We start from the raw sequence: 14,414 nt of genomic DNA, 5'->3' as shown, positions 1-14,414 counted from the left end.
AATACAAAGAATCACTTTTTATGCATTTGAACAGCTGAGCTCTGGAAAGGATGGGAGCGAGTGGCTGGGTCTCAACTGCCTTTTACCTGAGAAGTTGAAATAAGGACCACGAAGCAAGAAATCCTACAGCTCCAGTCACAAGAGCTTCTTTGCTCTGTCACTCAGGGGAAATCAATACCACTCTCAGCTGCAAAACGCAGCCCGTTGGCAGCAAATTGCTCATCTCCCCAGCTCCTTCCGAAACCCACACTGCTGCAGACCCTGAGCACTGGGCGGGAGCTGAACCACACAGAACAGACTCAAATGCACTAATAATCTACTAAGACAAGCAAAACCATAAAATATCAATTTTCCAGGCTATGGATATATGCTTACATGGGATGTCTCCCTCCTTCTGCACTTCTCAGGCTCTTATTCCCAGAGAATTCAAATACGTGGAAAAAGAGATGAGGAGTTCAGTACTACTTCTCTGGCAGTCATCTTGGGTTTTATTCTAAATAGCTCTTGCCATTCCTTAATGTGGAAGAAAGGAGAAGGGGAAAAAATAACAAAAAAACAGGTATAGTGAGGAGTTTTATGTCCCAGACTAAATAAACACGCAGGATTATAGACACTGCCTGAACAGAACAGGTTTCTTGCCTGGGGCAAGGGAGGAAAGGAAGGTGAAAAACCCCTTTGCTACAGCACATCCACTGGCAGACATGGAGCAGCTTTTAGGTGCAATCTGTTTTTTTCAGGCACCAGCACCTCTGGAGCACTGAGTCTGGCCCCACTGCTAATTTGCTGGGCACATAGATGGGACTAGCAAACTGCTGAGCCAGTTTTCCAGATTTACTGCAGAAATCCTACTTTTGAAAACTTCATCCCTGCTGTGGGCATAATCAAGGGATAATTAGGACTTAGGGAAGCCTACAACCTTTCTGCTCTTTCTCTGCTTTTCATGAAAGGAGACAATAAGCGCTTGCACAGCATGCCGAAATCCTTTCCTTTAGTTTTGTTATCACCTTGCTAACTACTTTGTGGTTTTCAAATCAGGCTACAGAAAAAGGCTCCCTTTCTACCTCCTCCCCACACCCTTCCCCTAGCACAGTAAAAGTTGGCAGCAGATTTCTAATGATGATCACTTTTTCAGTTTCTAACATGATTATCAGTAAATGGCTCTCAGTGACTATTTGAAAGCATTTTCAAAATTTACTTTCAAATAACATTCATAAAGCCAATAAAATTCCTTTCAAAAAATCCAGGCAACCCCTTATGAAAACAAGTCGCTTCTGAAACAGCCTATTAACATCTTCACTTTTTGCCTTCACAGCTTCACAGCTCGTTTTTTGACCTCTCCCGCACCGCAGCCAAGAGGACCAAGCCCAGAAACTGGAGCCAACTGCTGTGGGAAGCAAGAGGACCTAAAACTTCAGCCCTGAACAGATTCATCGGATCAGCAGGGCATCACTGCTTCCCAGGCAATACACCTTTCCTCTCTGTTGGGCTTACTAGCTCCGCTGGGTGAGTGAACACACATGTTGGTGATTAAAGAAGTGGTGTTGGGGTGCAGGGAGCGGCCAGGACCTGGGAGCCCCCGGACACCAAGCACCCAGCCCCGGGTGAGCGCAGAGGCATCCCGGAGCAAAGGCAGAGCTCTCACCCAAGCAGATTGCACCGCCTTACACCGGTCCTTTCCAGCAATCCTCTCAGCTATTCCAGGCCATTAGGATGGCTCACAAGGTGTTTAAACAGTTTGGCTGTGTCCTCTGGATAATTATAATGAGCTACAGCTACTACCCCCCTGCCCCCTCCAAAAAAACAAAGAAGTGATTCTACTCATGCTCACTTCTCTGACTGCAGCACTCATCCTGTATCCTGGGAATACTTACAAGAAGTAGGGGACCTCTTACCAAAATGGGGAGGGGGGGAAGATAAAAGCAGCCCATTGTCACTGTTCGCTCCCCTTTCCATGTGCCTGCCTCCCTGACATCTCCTGCAGCCTGGGAAAAACCACTCCAAGTCACAGCCGGGCGCCCCGCAGCAACACAGATGCCATTTATTACCAATTAATTCATTGTAAAGATCCTTTTGGGCTTGCAAATATGGAATGTAAAGTGACTGTAAGTGTGAATTATTAGCCTTTTATAACCTTTCTGTGTCACAAGTCGCTTCTCCAATGGCCGCTGCCACTGGCAGGTCAGCACACAGGGAGGGGAGGGTGAGCGTTCATTTTGCCCCCCGTGCTTTTCACTGCTCCTTGGTGGCAGGGCTGGATTTCAGCTCGGGTTTGCCCGAGATGGCTGCTCCATCTGCCAGCTCTGGGGACCGGATCGCCTCCTTCCCCTCGGCAGGGAGGCTCAGAGCCGGCCGGTGCCGACAGCCGCGGGGCTCAGCCCACCGCAGGCACCAGCTGCAGCATCTCCCCAGCCCGGAAGAAAGGCGCATCTTCCTCCCACCACAGCAATAAAACAAACTTTAAAAATCCTCCCGGGTGGGTGGTTATGCTGCAGGAATGGGGCTCCGGAGACACTAGAAACAGTGTGATCCCCCGCGGGGATGCGATTTCGTGAGAGCTTTGCTCCCACTCAGGCACTGCTGCTTTGGGAGGAAATTGTTTTTATGAAACAATCACTCAACTTACATTAAGAAACATATCAGCAGGCTCTGCTATTCCCAAGATGAATTGGACTTGAGCTTTTCCATGGCATGCCACCTGCTTTTAGCCAGGGGCCCAGAAAGGACAAGGAAACGTGGAAAACACCTCATAGAGCAGAACAGAAATAGGGAGCGACTCAGCTGGCCAGGACCAAGCAATGGCAGAAAGATCTTTCTGCACTGGCAGGAAACACCAAAGGACACGCAATGTCACAGGGCTGGTAAGCAGCACATCCTGTGCAGTGGTGTAATTCATTAGTTGTTGTTGTTATTATTAATATTAATCTTTGTCTACAGCTGTAGTCATGTCTACATTTGCTTCTAGAAAAATAAAATAACATTGTTGTTTGTATAATATAACATTATTATTTGTATTTTTCTGGAAGCAAATGCAGACATGACATACAGCAGTGGATAAAGATGGCATTGTACCCAGTACAGCACCATCCTTAATGGATTTGGCTGGCAGGGCACTGCAAAACAATTTATCAGCAATCCCTATCACCATCATCCTTGGCCAGCTATAATGACTATATTACTCTAGCATAAAGAACAATACCATAGATGCTTGATATATGAAGTACAAAATGTGTTTCCCTAAACATCTGCGAAGCAGGCAAGCAACAAATTAACTTGTTGTAATTAAGTCTGATAATGCGATGATTTGAGCATGACCTTCGTAAAAAGGGCAAAAAAAAAATCTACCATCACTCATTAACGTTAATAAAGCAGTTGAACCCTTTACTAACTAGATGTCCATCAACGGTACATTGCCAAATTGCTACACAGGTAGTCTTAATTAGCAACTAGCAGGGCAGGTCACACTACACATGGGCTATATAGCAAAGAGTTCAGTTTTAGGCATTAAGAACTGCATTAGAAGCAAGGCAAGAGCTTCACTGGTTTGTCACCCAAATCCAGATGGAAACAGCCAGGGTAACCCTCCGCAAACACCCCAGGACAAATCCAGAGGAGATGAGGGAAGAGCTGCAGCTTGGAGAAATGGGGAGGAACTGTGGGAGGGGAACAGCGTGGGGTTTATGGAGGTGGCACCATCTGCCAAGTGACCAAGCACAGCCAACACCCACCCTGGGCAAGCAGCTGCTGAGGTCCAACAGAAACAGCCTGTGGAGGAATTCGTTACATTTGCCTTTTTTAAAAAACAGATGGGACATTGTCTGAGCATGACACAGCATTTTAACGTGTCCAGAAATTATCTGGACCTCTCCTATCTGCTACCCGCTGCGAAAGGTGCTGTAGATTCAGCACAGACCCTCCAAGCTGGCAGGGGACTGGGACCCACGAGGGGCAAGCAGACAACCTAGCAGCCTGTCACACCTGTGGGAGCCACAAGACCACCCAAAAATGGTCCGAAACACCTGAGATTAGCCAGTGAGGCACCACCTCATCACAAAGCTGGGTCTTGATGCTCCTCCCTGCCCTCCTCTGCCAAGCCCTAGAACACTCCTTGTCAGCATAGCAAGAAAAACAGATGGTAGTAAAAAAGCCATATCTGAAGTGCTGGATCACAGCTCAGCTCCCCAGCTTTGGTGCACCCAGGGCTGCTGGAGGATTCAGCACCAGAAGACTGAACTTTCCATTTGGCATGCAGAGCCCAGCCAGAAACCATGGACTGCAAAACATCAGGCACCAACAAGAGACATCACAGACAGGTTTAATTAGTGGCAATGTCCTCTCTACATTACTCAATTTTGCAGGACAAAGATGTGGCTTAAATCATGTTTTAATGGGTGAATAACTAAGGAGAACTACAGAGCTATTAAAAAACAATCTTAGCTGTGCCCGCTGCACCCCAGTGCCACAGAATTAGGTTCTGCAGTGAGCACACCAGGCTGGGGAAGCAAAAGTTGTATTGAGAAATAACAAAAAAAAGAGCACATTAAATCACGCCTGTGCTGTGGAGGGTTGCAGGGGGTTTGTAAAGCCCAGTTTCTTAAAAAGTAACGTTGGCTGATAGCGCGGATAGGTGGCTGATGCCCCCTTGATAGGAAAGTTCTCCCCTGTCAGGGTGATCTAATATTTGTCGCTTGCTATTCCTCTCATTTTCCCATGGCATTTCAGTGCAGGGCCATAGCTATAAACAATAACAGGGGGTTTATGGCTAAACTTCAGATTGCTCTCGCCTTCTCTACCGCTAACTTCCTTATTTTCTTACTGGAGAGAGAAGGAAATGAAGGTGGTGGCATTTACAACACAAACACAGCACTAAATTCACCTGAGAACGGCACCAGTTAAGACACCAGGCTGGAGTCACAAGTGCTTTAAAGTAAGAATGAGGCAAGTAGTCAGTTAAAAAAGTAGGAAAAAAAATATTTCTCAAAATAAGAAGAAAGGTTCTCTGGAAATCAAATAGGTTCACATCCTCACGTGCAAAACAAAAAACACCTTTAAAAGGGTGCTTTGTAGTATAAACCACAAATACATCTAAATTATCTTTAGTTATTAAATTTATAAATATATTTTACTGCCCTAATGCAAACAATACCTTACCCTAGAGGGCCCCTTCAAGATCTAAGCAAGCTAAATCTTACCATCCTCTGTTTTAGAACGATAACAAGCATCTGCTTTCTAATTTCCACAGCAGAAACATGACCAAGGCCACGAAACTCGCTGCCACCCGGGAAGCACCGGAGCAGCTCGAGCCCCCAGCTGCCTCCCTGAGGCCGAGCGCTGGCCCCTTCAGCACAAGGTCCCCACTCCCCCAGGGCGGGGGTGCACACGGGGTACAGACCCTTCTTTCTAATTTAAAAGCAAACCAGGCTTTGGCTGCTTTTCTGAATGCACTTTCCACCACCACGGGTATGCCCAGCTCCTGTGCCATACCCTGATGGGAGGTAAGAAGCCTGCTTGCTTTTTTGCCTTGGAAAAAATAAAGAGAATACTGCAGACTTAAATATTTTTTTCAAGGCTGGGCTGTGCAGGTTTACCCACCCCAGTGCCTGGGGAGCTACCGGCAAGGGGGTCTGGGCACAGGCAGGCTCAGCAGCTGCACCTTGGTGGGAGGATACTCGACTGCATCACTCGACATTTAACGATGCTACGTACGGCACTGCTGCCCGCAACCAGAACAGCCCTGCTGGAGCATGCGGCAGACTCCTCACTTCGCTGGCTTTCATTACAGCAAATTCCCAGTGACAGCCCAGACACCCAAACCACCTCATCTCTGAAACAGCCAGAGGCTAAGAGGTAAAATACAAACATTGTCAGGACAGTTCAGTATTAGCAGTCTAACATCATTATAGAGCTAAGTGCTAGGGAAGAAATCCAATGAGCCGTCTGCAGAAAGAATAGGTATTACACACCCCTAACAGGCACAGCCAATAAATATATTTATCAGTTTAGAAATGTTAAATGAGTCTATGAGTCTGTTCCGTTTCATTTCTCTCTCAGAATATTTCTCTAGATAAATATAAGGAGGTTGAAAGCTTTTCATCTCTGCAGCTTGTTAAGAATCTAGATTTAAAAAAAAAAAAAAAAAAACAACTGAAAAATAAAAATCCAAGGGTCTCTGCAGGGTCTTTTTCTAAGGCGCGCTCACTGTAGGAAAATGCACACCCAGCCCTTTGCAATCCCTTGCTTTCAAGTTCATGGAACACCTGAATAAGCTTGCTTATTATTAAGAGTCAAAATAATTCATGAGCAGAGGGCTGTGGACGGACACCCTAGTACAGACAAACTATCTCCCCGTTCTTACCGAGACCTGCCCTCAGGCACAGTCCCTATCCTGGCGAAGAAGTGCTCTTACTGTAACTCTGTGTTTATCTCCCCCAGATTCCCACCCGCCCTTGCTCTGCTGGGCTGGCCAGGGTTACCGCAGTGTCCCCAAGGCCAAGGCCACCAGCAGCACCAACCGTTCCGGGTGCCAGGTATCCAACCACACCACCACTTTGTGCCCCAGCGGCACTAACCCCTGCTTTGCTGCGGGGTGCTCAGGAAGGAAAGCAGCCGGTGTCTTACAGTGTGTGGGGGTTAGACGCTGCAGACATGGGAGCCCAGCTCCTCAGGCCCCACGAGGGAGCTGGGGAAGGGGAGGGATCGCTGGGACAGGGCTGGAAGGCACGCAACCAAAACCCCCCGGCTGTGTCTATGGCATGCATGAGCTACACACTCCTATAGAAAAGACGGGAAAACACCCCACATCCAGCACCACATGGACACCATCACATTGAAGCCTTTGCCTCACACCTCAGCTTTAAACCTCCTTTTGCAGAGCGTCAGCGGGAAGGCAGATGATGGGTTTAATGCTGGCAGAGGTGATACTTTCTATTTATTAAGGCTCAGGAGCAGGTATGAACCATAACGGCTGTCATTCACAAAGCGATCTGCCTTCCAGACCTGGCAGGAGACAGCCGCCAGGGGGAAGGACAAGAGCTGACTCCTCAACCCCAAGCTTCTGCCAAACGCATCAGCTATTTATTGCGAAAGACGGTGAAAAAGGAATGCTTAAAAAAATAAATTGTGGTTCATTTTTTAACTACTTTAAAGCAGCCTGTCCCCAGAAAGAATTGTTTAAACACGGAGCGTGTAAAAGTAATCATATTCATATCCACTTTGTCTTCAGGAAATGATTCCCAGGACGTTAAGCCTTGTGTCGGGGATAGAAAACTCCCAGGACTCACAGCAAGCAGGTTCCCTCACCCCTTTAATTACACTTGCCTTCCTAAAACTGCAGTGTGAATGCTAGACATGGACTTGGTCCCACGTTGAACCGGTTTTGTAATCCCCAGCACCCCAGAGGTCATGCAGATTGTCTGGGGTGTCTTTTTATTCTCAGCCTTATAAATGATTGATTTAGTTCATCCCTAATACAGCAGGGAAAACTCAAGTTTTGCTTGTATGATACTCATAAATGATGCATCAATGCAATTCATGATTCATTTCTACATGCTTTTTACATACCTATCCATCACTTCAAGCATCGCCAGGCGCGGAAGCCGCACAGCCTCCCCAGGGGAGCCCCCAGGCACCTCCAAAGGTTGGGCAGCTGTAAATCAGGAGGACGCTTTGCCCTGAGAACTCTCTAGCTCGTGCAGAGCTGCACCGCAGTGCTCTGAGTGCAGGAGTGAAGCGAAGGTATGGTTTGCAAAGGAATCTGAGCGAGTCATACACCCCAGCAGTATTCCCAGGCTCACCCTCCCAAAGTTCACAGCCCAGGTGCTTAGACCCAGCTGCTCCGAAGCCATCATCCACCGCTGCCAGCAGCCCATGGCATGCAAACCTCGCCAGGCCAGATGTTTGGAGCCGCCGTGCAACAGCTGGGATAGCTATCCGGTACATTATTTCACTTTTCACATTGGTAATGGATGAGGACTGTGTGTGTCTAATGATTTCGATCTGCACCAAGCTTTCCCCTCTCTTGTTACCTTCCTAGGGAAACAAAGGACAAGATTCACACGGTACAAGTCTGCGTTCCCACCTTGAACTCATTTGCTTCTGCAACCAGCTGCCATTTCATATGCAAAGCTAGACAAAACACCGCACTAAAGGAAAAAAATTGTAAATGCTAAATCGCAGTCACAAGTCAAAGGCTGCGAGAGAAAAGGGTCCTATGGTGAGGTATACATCCAAACCTCTTTCAGAAATGCATTCGTTTAAGCAAGTTAAACCACCTACAATTGTTAGTACATCAGACATGTTCTTGAAGTTACTTTGGTGCCAGGGTTTTGAAAATTATCCCAGCTTAACCAAGATACTTTGGCAAAAATGTATAATAGAGAGCAGCAGAGCTTTTTGCTGGGGAGAGGGGAAGCCTGTGTCCCACCACCATGCCCCAGCTATGGCTGGTAATGGATGTCACAGGCCAGACTGTGAACACATTACCCACCTCACTGGGAACCACTCACCAGAGTCTGCTTAGGCTGGTACCAAGGCCTGCAGCTTGGCACCACCATTAGTGAGCTCTGCTCTGAACCGCTGCCATGGAGCGCCGGGGCCAGCCGGACCCCGCCGGTGCTGGACCACGAGCCGCTCCGGGAGGGGATGGATGCTTCCAGCTCTTCGCACCACAACCAGGACCCTGTATGCTCAGTGCTTTTTGAAACAGGGACCCAAATAATCCATTTTTGCAGAAAAGATAGCCCTACATAATTATCTGTCCTTTGCACTGCCAGGCAATGTATATTAAAATGTTTGCATCAAGAATACTGCAGTAAGTCTAGTTTTGATTTATTTTTTGCCTTCTGGAAAGCATAAAAACCAGAAGTGAATAGAATAACCAACAGAAGATAAAAATTCTCATCATCTTTCTTTTAAATTGAAGTTTACCTAAGTTACACAAATGCAGCATTTTAGCAGCACCTTTTACACTTCAAAGGGTTTCTATGTTTATATTAAAACCCTGATCAGTGGGATTTATTTTTTAACTAATTCCATTTGCAGGAACAAATCAGAGATATAGCAGTCTTCATTTTAGTGAGGTTTTTCTTTATAATATGTTTTCTGTTTGACAGGCAAAGGGAAAACATCGGTCACCAAGTCCTACAGTTCATTCTATCAAACTCAGAGCTCTGACTAAGCGTGGATTTGTAGCACGCTGTGCCCCACATCCAACCCTGAGAAACACAACTGCCAAAATTACTGAACATGCAACGTCCACCGTGCTTTGAATCGCAGCCAGCTGGTGCAGCAGTTCGGACTTTAAAATTCACACGGAGTAACCAGAGTTCACATGTGATGCACTGACAGCAGCCGCGCCGTCACAGCCCACAGCTGCGCAGGAACAGCGTTCAAAACCACCTGTCTCTTTCTCACAGAAGATCAACAGGAACATCCTAATCCTTAGAAAAATAAAGTAGCATTTCAAAAGGGATATTTGAAAAACTGCGCTCAACCATACTATAGCGTTCAGAGTTTATCCACCTGTGTCAGTGCAGAGGTGCCCGTTGGAAGATGGGGCAAACCCCTCCGGGTCTGCCAGTCCTCGCCAGACGCATGTTAGCGAAGCAGTGAAGATAAATTGGGACAGACTGTGCTCATGCTCACGCCCTGCGGCATGGGGAAGAAAGTGTGCCTCGCCTGGCTCGTGCACAGTGCTCCTGCTGCCGGGCCAGCGTCAAAAACGGCAGCGACACAGCAGTCAGCGTTCGTGCCGGCGTAGTCTGCACTGTACAGTTCTGCTGTAATTAAACATTTAAGAAAAAAAAATGAAAGTTATATAGTTGCTTCTTGCTGATACTAAGCTTTCTTTGAATGGACACTTTTATTTTGACATAATGGTATAAACATGTCATAATTCTTATTTAAAAAAAAAAAAAAAAAAAAAAAAGAGCAAAACCAACATAAACCATAAACCAGAACTTCACAGCAGTAAGTCAACATAGCTCAGCTTAGTGCAATTAATCTTACTCCACTTGCCAAGGCTATAGTTAACGTTAAAATGACCTGCTAACTGCAAAAGGACCTGTTAACCCATTTTCTCAAGCAGGTTGCCAAAAATCTCTGAGGGAACGAAGTGCTGAAGTTCCCCCAGTATTAAGTCACCCCCATGCTCCTGTGGCACAACTGGGCTTCCCCCATTGCTGGATCACCCAAGAATAACTTGTGATGAAACACCAACATTTAATCGCTACCTTGGTCAGAATTTACCTCTTGGGAAAGCGTGTTTGGGCAGGATTTGCCCGCGGAAAGGTTGCACACATGCAGAAGCCCTGCACAACGCTCCCCGGGCAGTGGGTCAGCACTCATTCCCTCAGCCATTGACAAATGTTTCCCTTGTCCTTGAGATTTTTCCATTAAATACACCCCTGTCTCTTGTAGAGAGCAAGCTTGACCTTTTCTATAGAATTAAGAGCCAATTTATTGCATATTTTAAATTCATAATGAGATCAAAAAGGATAATGCTAAGATGACCTGGAGATCAGCCCAAGACATGAGAGATAATTGTTTCCTTAATTGCGGTGCCTGAATTAAATTACTTTTGCACTCTGTGTACTCAGATGATATGTAAAATGGAGGTGTCGGCAGCCCACGGTCATTAATACCCGGCTGGCAGCTCCTGCAGGATTTGGAGAGTTAACCTCTTGGCTGTGCTCAGGCGATCGCATCCCTGCGCCTCCGCCCCTTGCCCGCTCGCCAGCACGGACCAGACCGCAGCCCCCACTTCCCGCTCCCCACAGCAGCTCACCCGCACCGTCACTTGTGCCAGAGCCACCAAATCCCAGCCAGGGACAGCTGCATTTCACACTCCATTCCCAGTAATTAAATTTAACCCAGACTTTGCTCAGGTGAGGGAAAAAAACCCAAGCATACATATAGTGAGAGGTGTTCACAGAAGGACCAGAGGCTGCACACATCACCCACCTTTGCTTCCGAAAGAAAATTTTTTCTCATTTGAGAGCGATACCTGAAGTTGTTCATTTTCGCTTAGAAAATAAACACTTCTCTTAAAAACAGCCAACTGTTCTGTATCAGGAAAAATAAGCCACATTGCCTGTAGGGGAAGTTTTGTTCAATGACACAGATAGCTCCCAAAGAAACGGGTGCATTAGGGCTTATCTGGCACCCACAGGCACAGGGACAGGTGCTGACTTGCTGTAAAGCCAAAGATATCAGGCTTTACAAAAGTGGTTTACTTTACGAAGACTTGATAAATTATTGTCTAAGGTTTTAATGAGTGGAAAATCAATAGTTATAGGCTGGCTGGGTGCTTATAAATGATGCTAATAGGTAAGCAGGCATCCTGCTGGTGCCCTCACGTCCCTCCGTAGCACGTAGCACACTTGGTAATGTTTTTACAACACCTATGAACTATTTATTAAGCACTTGCACTTACATTTTGCAAGTCTACTGTTTTCCCAGTGAGAGTTTAATATACAACCAGGGAGTTATTCGCTAATCGAGCATAGACACGTCATGCCAGCTGAAACATCCTTTCCTGGAAAAGGGGGCTCCAGCCCCAGGGATTATAGTCACTGCTCTTCACTCCATCATTCAAAAGCTGCATCTTGATCTTTTGCAGATACCCTCTTTCCAAAATGCAATGGAAAAAATAGAATTATGACACAGAATTGCAAGCATAAGCCCACAGCTGACCATAATCATTTGTTTTGGAAATGCAGGTTAAAATTTCAAAAGGTACCAGGAGATTTTGACTTGAGACCCCTGCAGAGTCCCTGATTGCCAAGAGCAGACACAAAACCAACATGCTGCTGTTCATTAGACATGTTTGGAAAACGCTGAACAGTGTTAACAGCACACAAGGACAGACAGGTCTCACCACGGTGCTCCAAAACTGCAGTGAGTTGGAGTCACAGGCATTTTATGGTATTGTCACAGAAGCCTCCGGTTTCCTTTCCAACTCCAAGAGCGAGCACTGGAAGCATCACGATGCTCCCAAAAGCATTGCTGGGTTCATCCCACCATCCCAACTGCACCAAGTGATGCTTGAAGACACCATCACCAGCGAGAGCTTCAGTGATGGAGAGGGGCTTGTCGCAGGAGGAGAGTCAGAGATCACTCAGATCTGATTTAGTAGTTAGTTTATTGAGTCCTAATCAGTAAATTTAGGTATGTAAAATATTTAATAAGTATAGGTGGATTGGTGGTCAATACTCCACTATTTACTACACTTAAAGTTAGTATGGGATACAAAGATTATCACTTAAGGTTACTATACATATCTTAAATGTTGCATGCATGCAAAAAATGTCACTTACTGACCTGGATACCAAGTGCCAGTACTCTCAGTCTTGAGGGGTAACATCCAGAGGTGTCCCTACCCAAGGGGAGATCGCTGCCGCGCAGCCAGCTGCTGTGGATGGAGAGCTCCACCGACCCTGGCGGCTGCAGACACTGAGAGCATGAAGTGGCTGATCCGCAAGTCAGATACTCTGCTGTGTTCGTGCAGTTCCAGGTGCTTATCAGCCCACTCTCCAGCCACAGTGGGGTTTGGGTTTTTCATGGAAAGCCTCAGACAACAGGATGAACTTTGCTGAGCATTCGCCTGGACCACAGCTCAGGTGGTTCAAACAGGAGAAGTGCATCCATCACAGGGTTCCGGCTCCCAGCTTGCAGGGAAGACAAGACAGATCAAAAATGCAACCAGGCAAATAGACACGGCTGCATGAAGTTGCATGTCCCACAGAGCTTCCCATGCTCCATCCTGAGACAAAGCCACGTGGTGCTTCTCCCTTGCTTTGCTTGAAGGAAAAACTTCTGTTTTCCCAAACTGCACATTTTCAAAGACAACACCACATAATTTGTCCTGTTTCTTCCATAACATCACTATACTTGAAATAAAAAAAATAATTCATGAACCAACAAATTCCTACCAGAACTCCACCAGGTTCAGGCCCACACAGCAGGCAGATCAAGTACCCTGCTGCTTCTGCAGCGAGAGGCAGAGTCCCACCATGAACCCGGCACCGTAATTCTCCCCCAGCCTCACCTAAAGAGTTGGATGTCCCACTGCCGTTATCCCAGGGGTCTCTACGTATGCTGACTAATTTAGACATAATATACTCTACTGCACCTCCAGTACAGCAAGTCATTATTTACAGGGGGGAAAATTAATTTACATTGAAGGTCCCCAAAAAACAGATTTTATCATGTCCTGGTTTCATGGTTAAACAATGACACGCTGTAACTGTTTCTTATAAGGAATGCAAGCATCCCACCGAAAGCTGCCTGCATTGGCATGTCATCGTTTGAGTACAGGCTCTAAAACAGAAATCCACCCCACTGGTGACACCAAATCCTCTGTCTTTTGCCCTTTCCTTGTTTAATCACTCTGCTTCCTCATCTGTCCTTCTGCACATCCCGTCATTTGCAGGATGAGCATCTCGTGCACTTGTACAGCACCAGCACAGCGAGGTCCCCATCCTGCTTGGGGCTGTAAGTGTCGCTGCAGTGTACACAAAAGCCTCGTGGCTTTTTGCCCATAAATAATCTATCACTGGCCATTTGCCAGCTGACTGTAGCAAAGTGGTATTTTAAAACCATTCATACTAGATGATTAGCTAATACTTGTTGAGCCAGCAGTGTGAAAATTAGATGATTTAGCTTCATATGGAAGTCAACCCTCTAATCAATGTGCTTCAGTTCATGCAATTCATATTGAATTCATAAGTACAACAATAACTGGTGAAGATTACAGTTCTGTACCTGACAGCTCACAACAGCTTTACAGTAATAGAGCTGGGGCTTAAATAACCTTTTAAAAATAGCCCACTGCTATCCTCCTTAAAGAGTGAAATAGCTGCAAGAAGATCATAATTTTTAATCTGTTATTCCTATTGATTATTTGCACAAGAGCAGCAAGGAATGGATCATCCTGGAAGAAATATCCTCCCCCTGCCGGGGGGGGGGGGGGGGGGGGGGGGGGAGGGGAACAGGATCACAGTCACTGCAGCAGCACTTCCCTCCCACCACACGTTCTCTGGAGACTTGTCATAAATCACTAGTGATAGGAATTATTTGGCTTCTTCCAAAATCTTGGTTTTCATTGACCAAACATCCCAAGAGTTACACACCCACCCCAGTGACCTGTGGTTTCTGCTCTGGCTGCAGAGAGCCACAGCTGGACGGGCCCTTGAGATCCTGCAGGGCTTTGAGCAACGTGAGAACCTTTCAGGTCTTGTCCCAGGTGAGTCCACTAAGAGTTTTCTCTAGTTACAGAGTACAAAAGAGCATCCTTACCAGATACCTGGTGGTGACTTCTCCGAGACCCAAAGGGGATGTCAGTCCTGAAAAAATTTCTTTGCAGAGGGAGTAGAAGCATCCTTTGTTCTTCTGGGCCAGAAACACTTCAGGCAGCCCTA

General features: G+C 46.5%; 1 long non-coding RNA gene across 1 annotated transcript in view; it reads left to right on the top strand.

Moving 5' to 3' along the window:
• Positions 1–14,414, top strand: part of LOC308062797 — a 56,782-nt gene that overhangs the window by 23,523 nt on the left and 18,845 nt on the right. Inside the window, exon 1 of the long non-coding RNA XR_013927706.1 lies at positions 1–14,414. This exon is cut by the window's left edge and continues 23,523 nt beyond it. This is a non-coding gene — a long non-coding RNA (uncharacterized lncRNA).

Source organism: Falco punctatus, assembly GCF_963210335.1.
Source record: "Falco punctatus genome assembly, chromosome: 4".
Classification (NCBI taxonomy): domain Eukaryota; kingdom Metazoa; phylum Chordata; class Aves; order Falconiformes; family Falconidae; genus Falco; species Falco punctatus.
The sequence above is the reverse complement of the archived record's forward strand: the minus strand, read 5'-3'. Positions and strand labels throughout refer to the sequence as shown.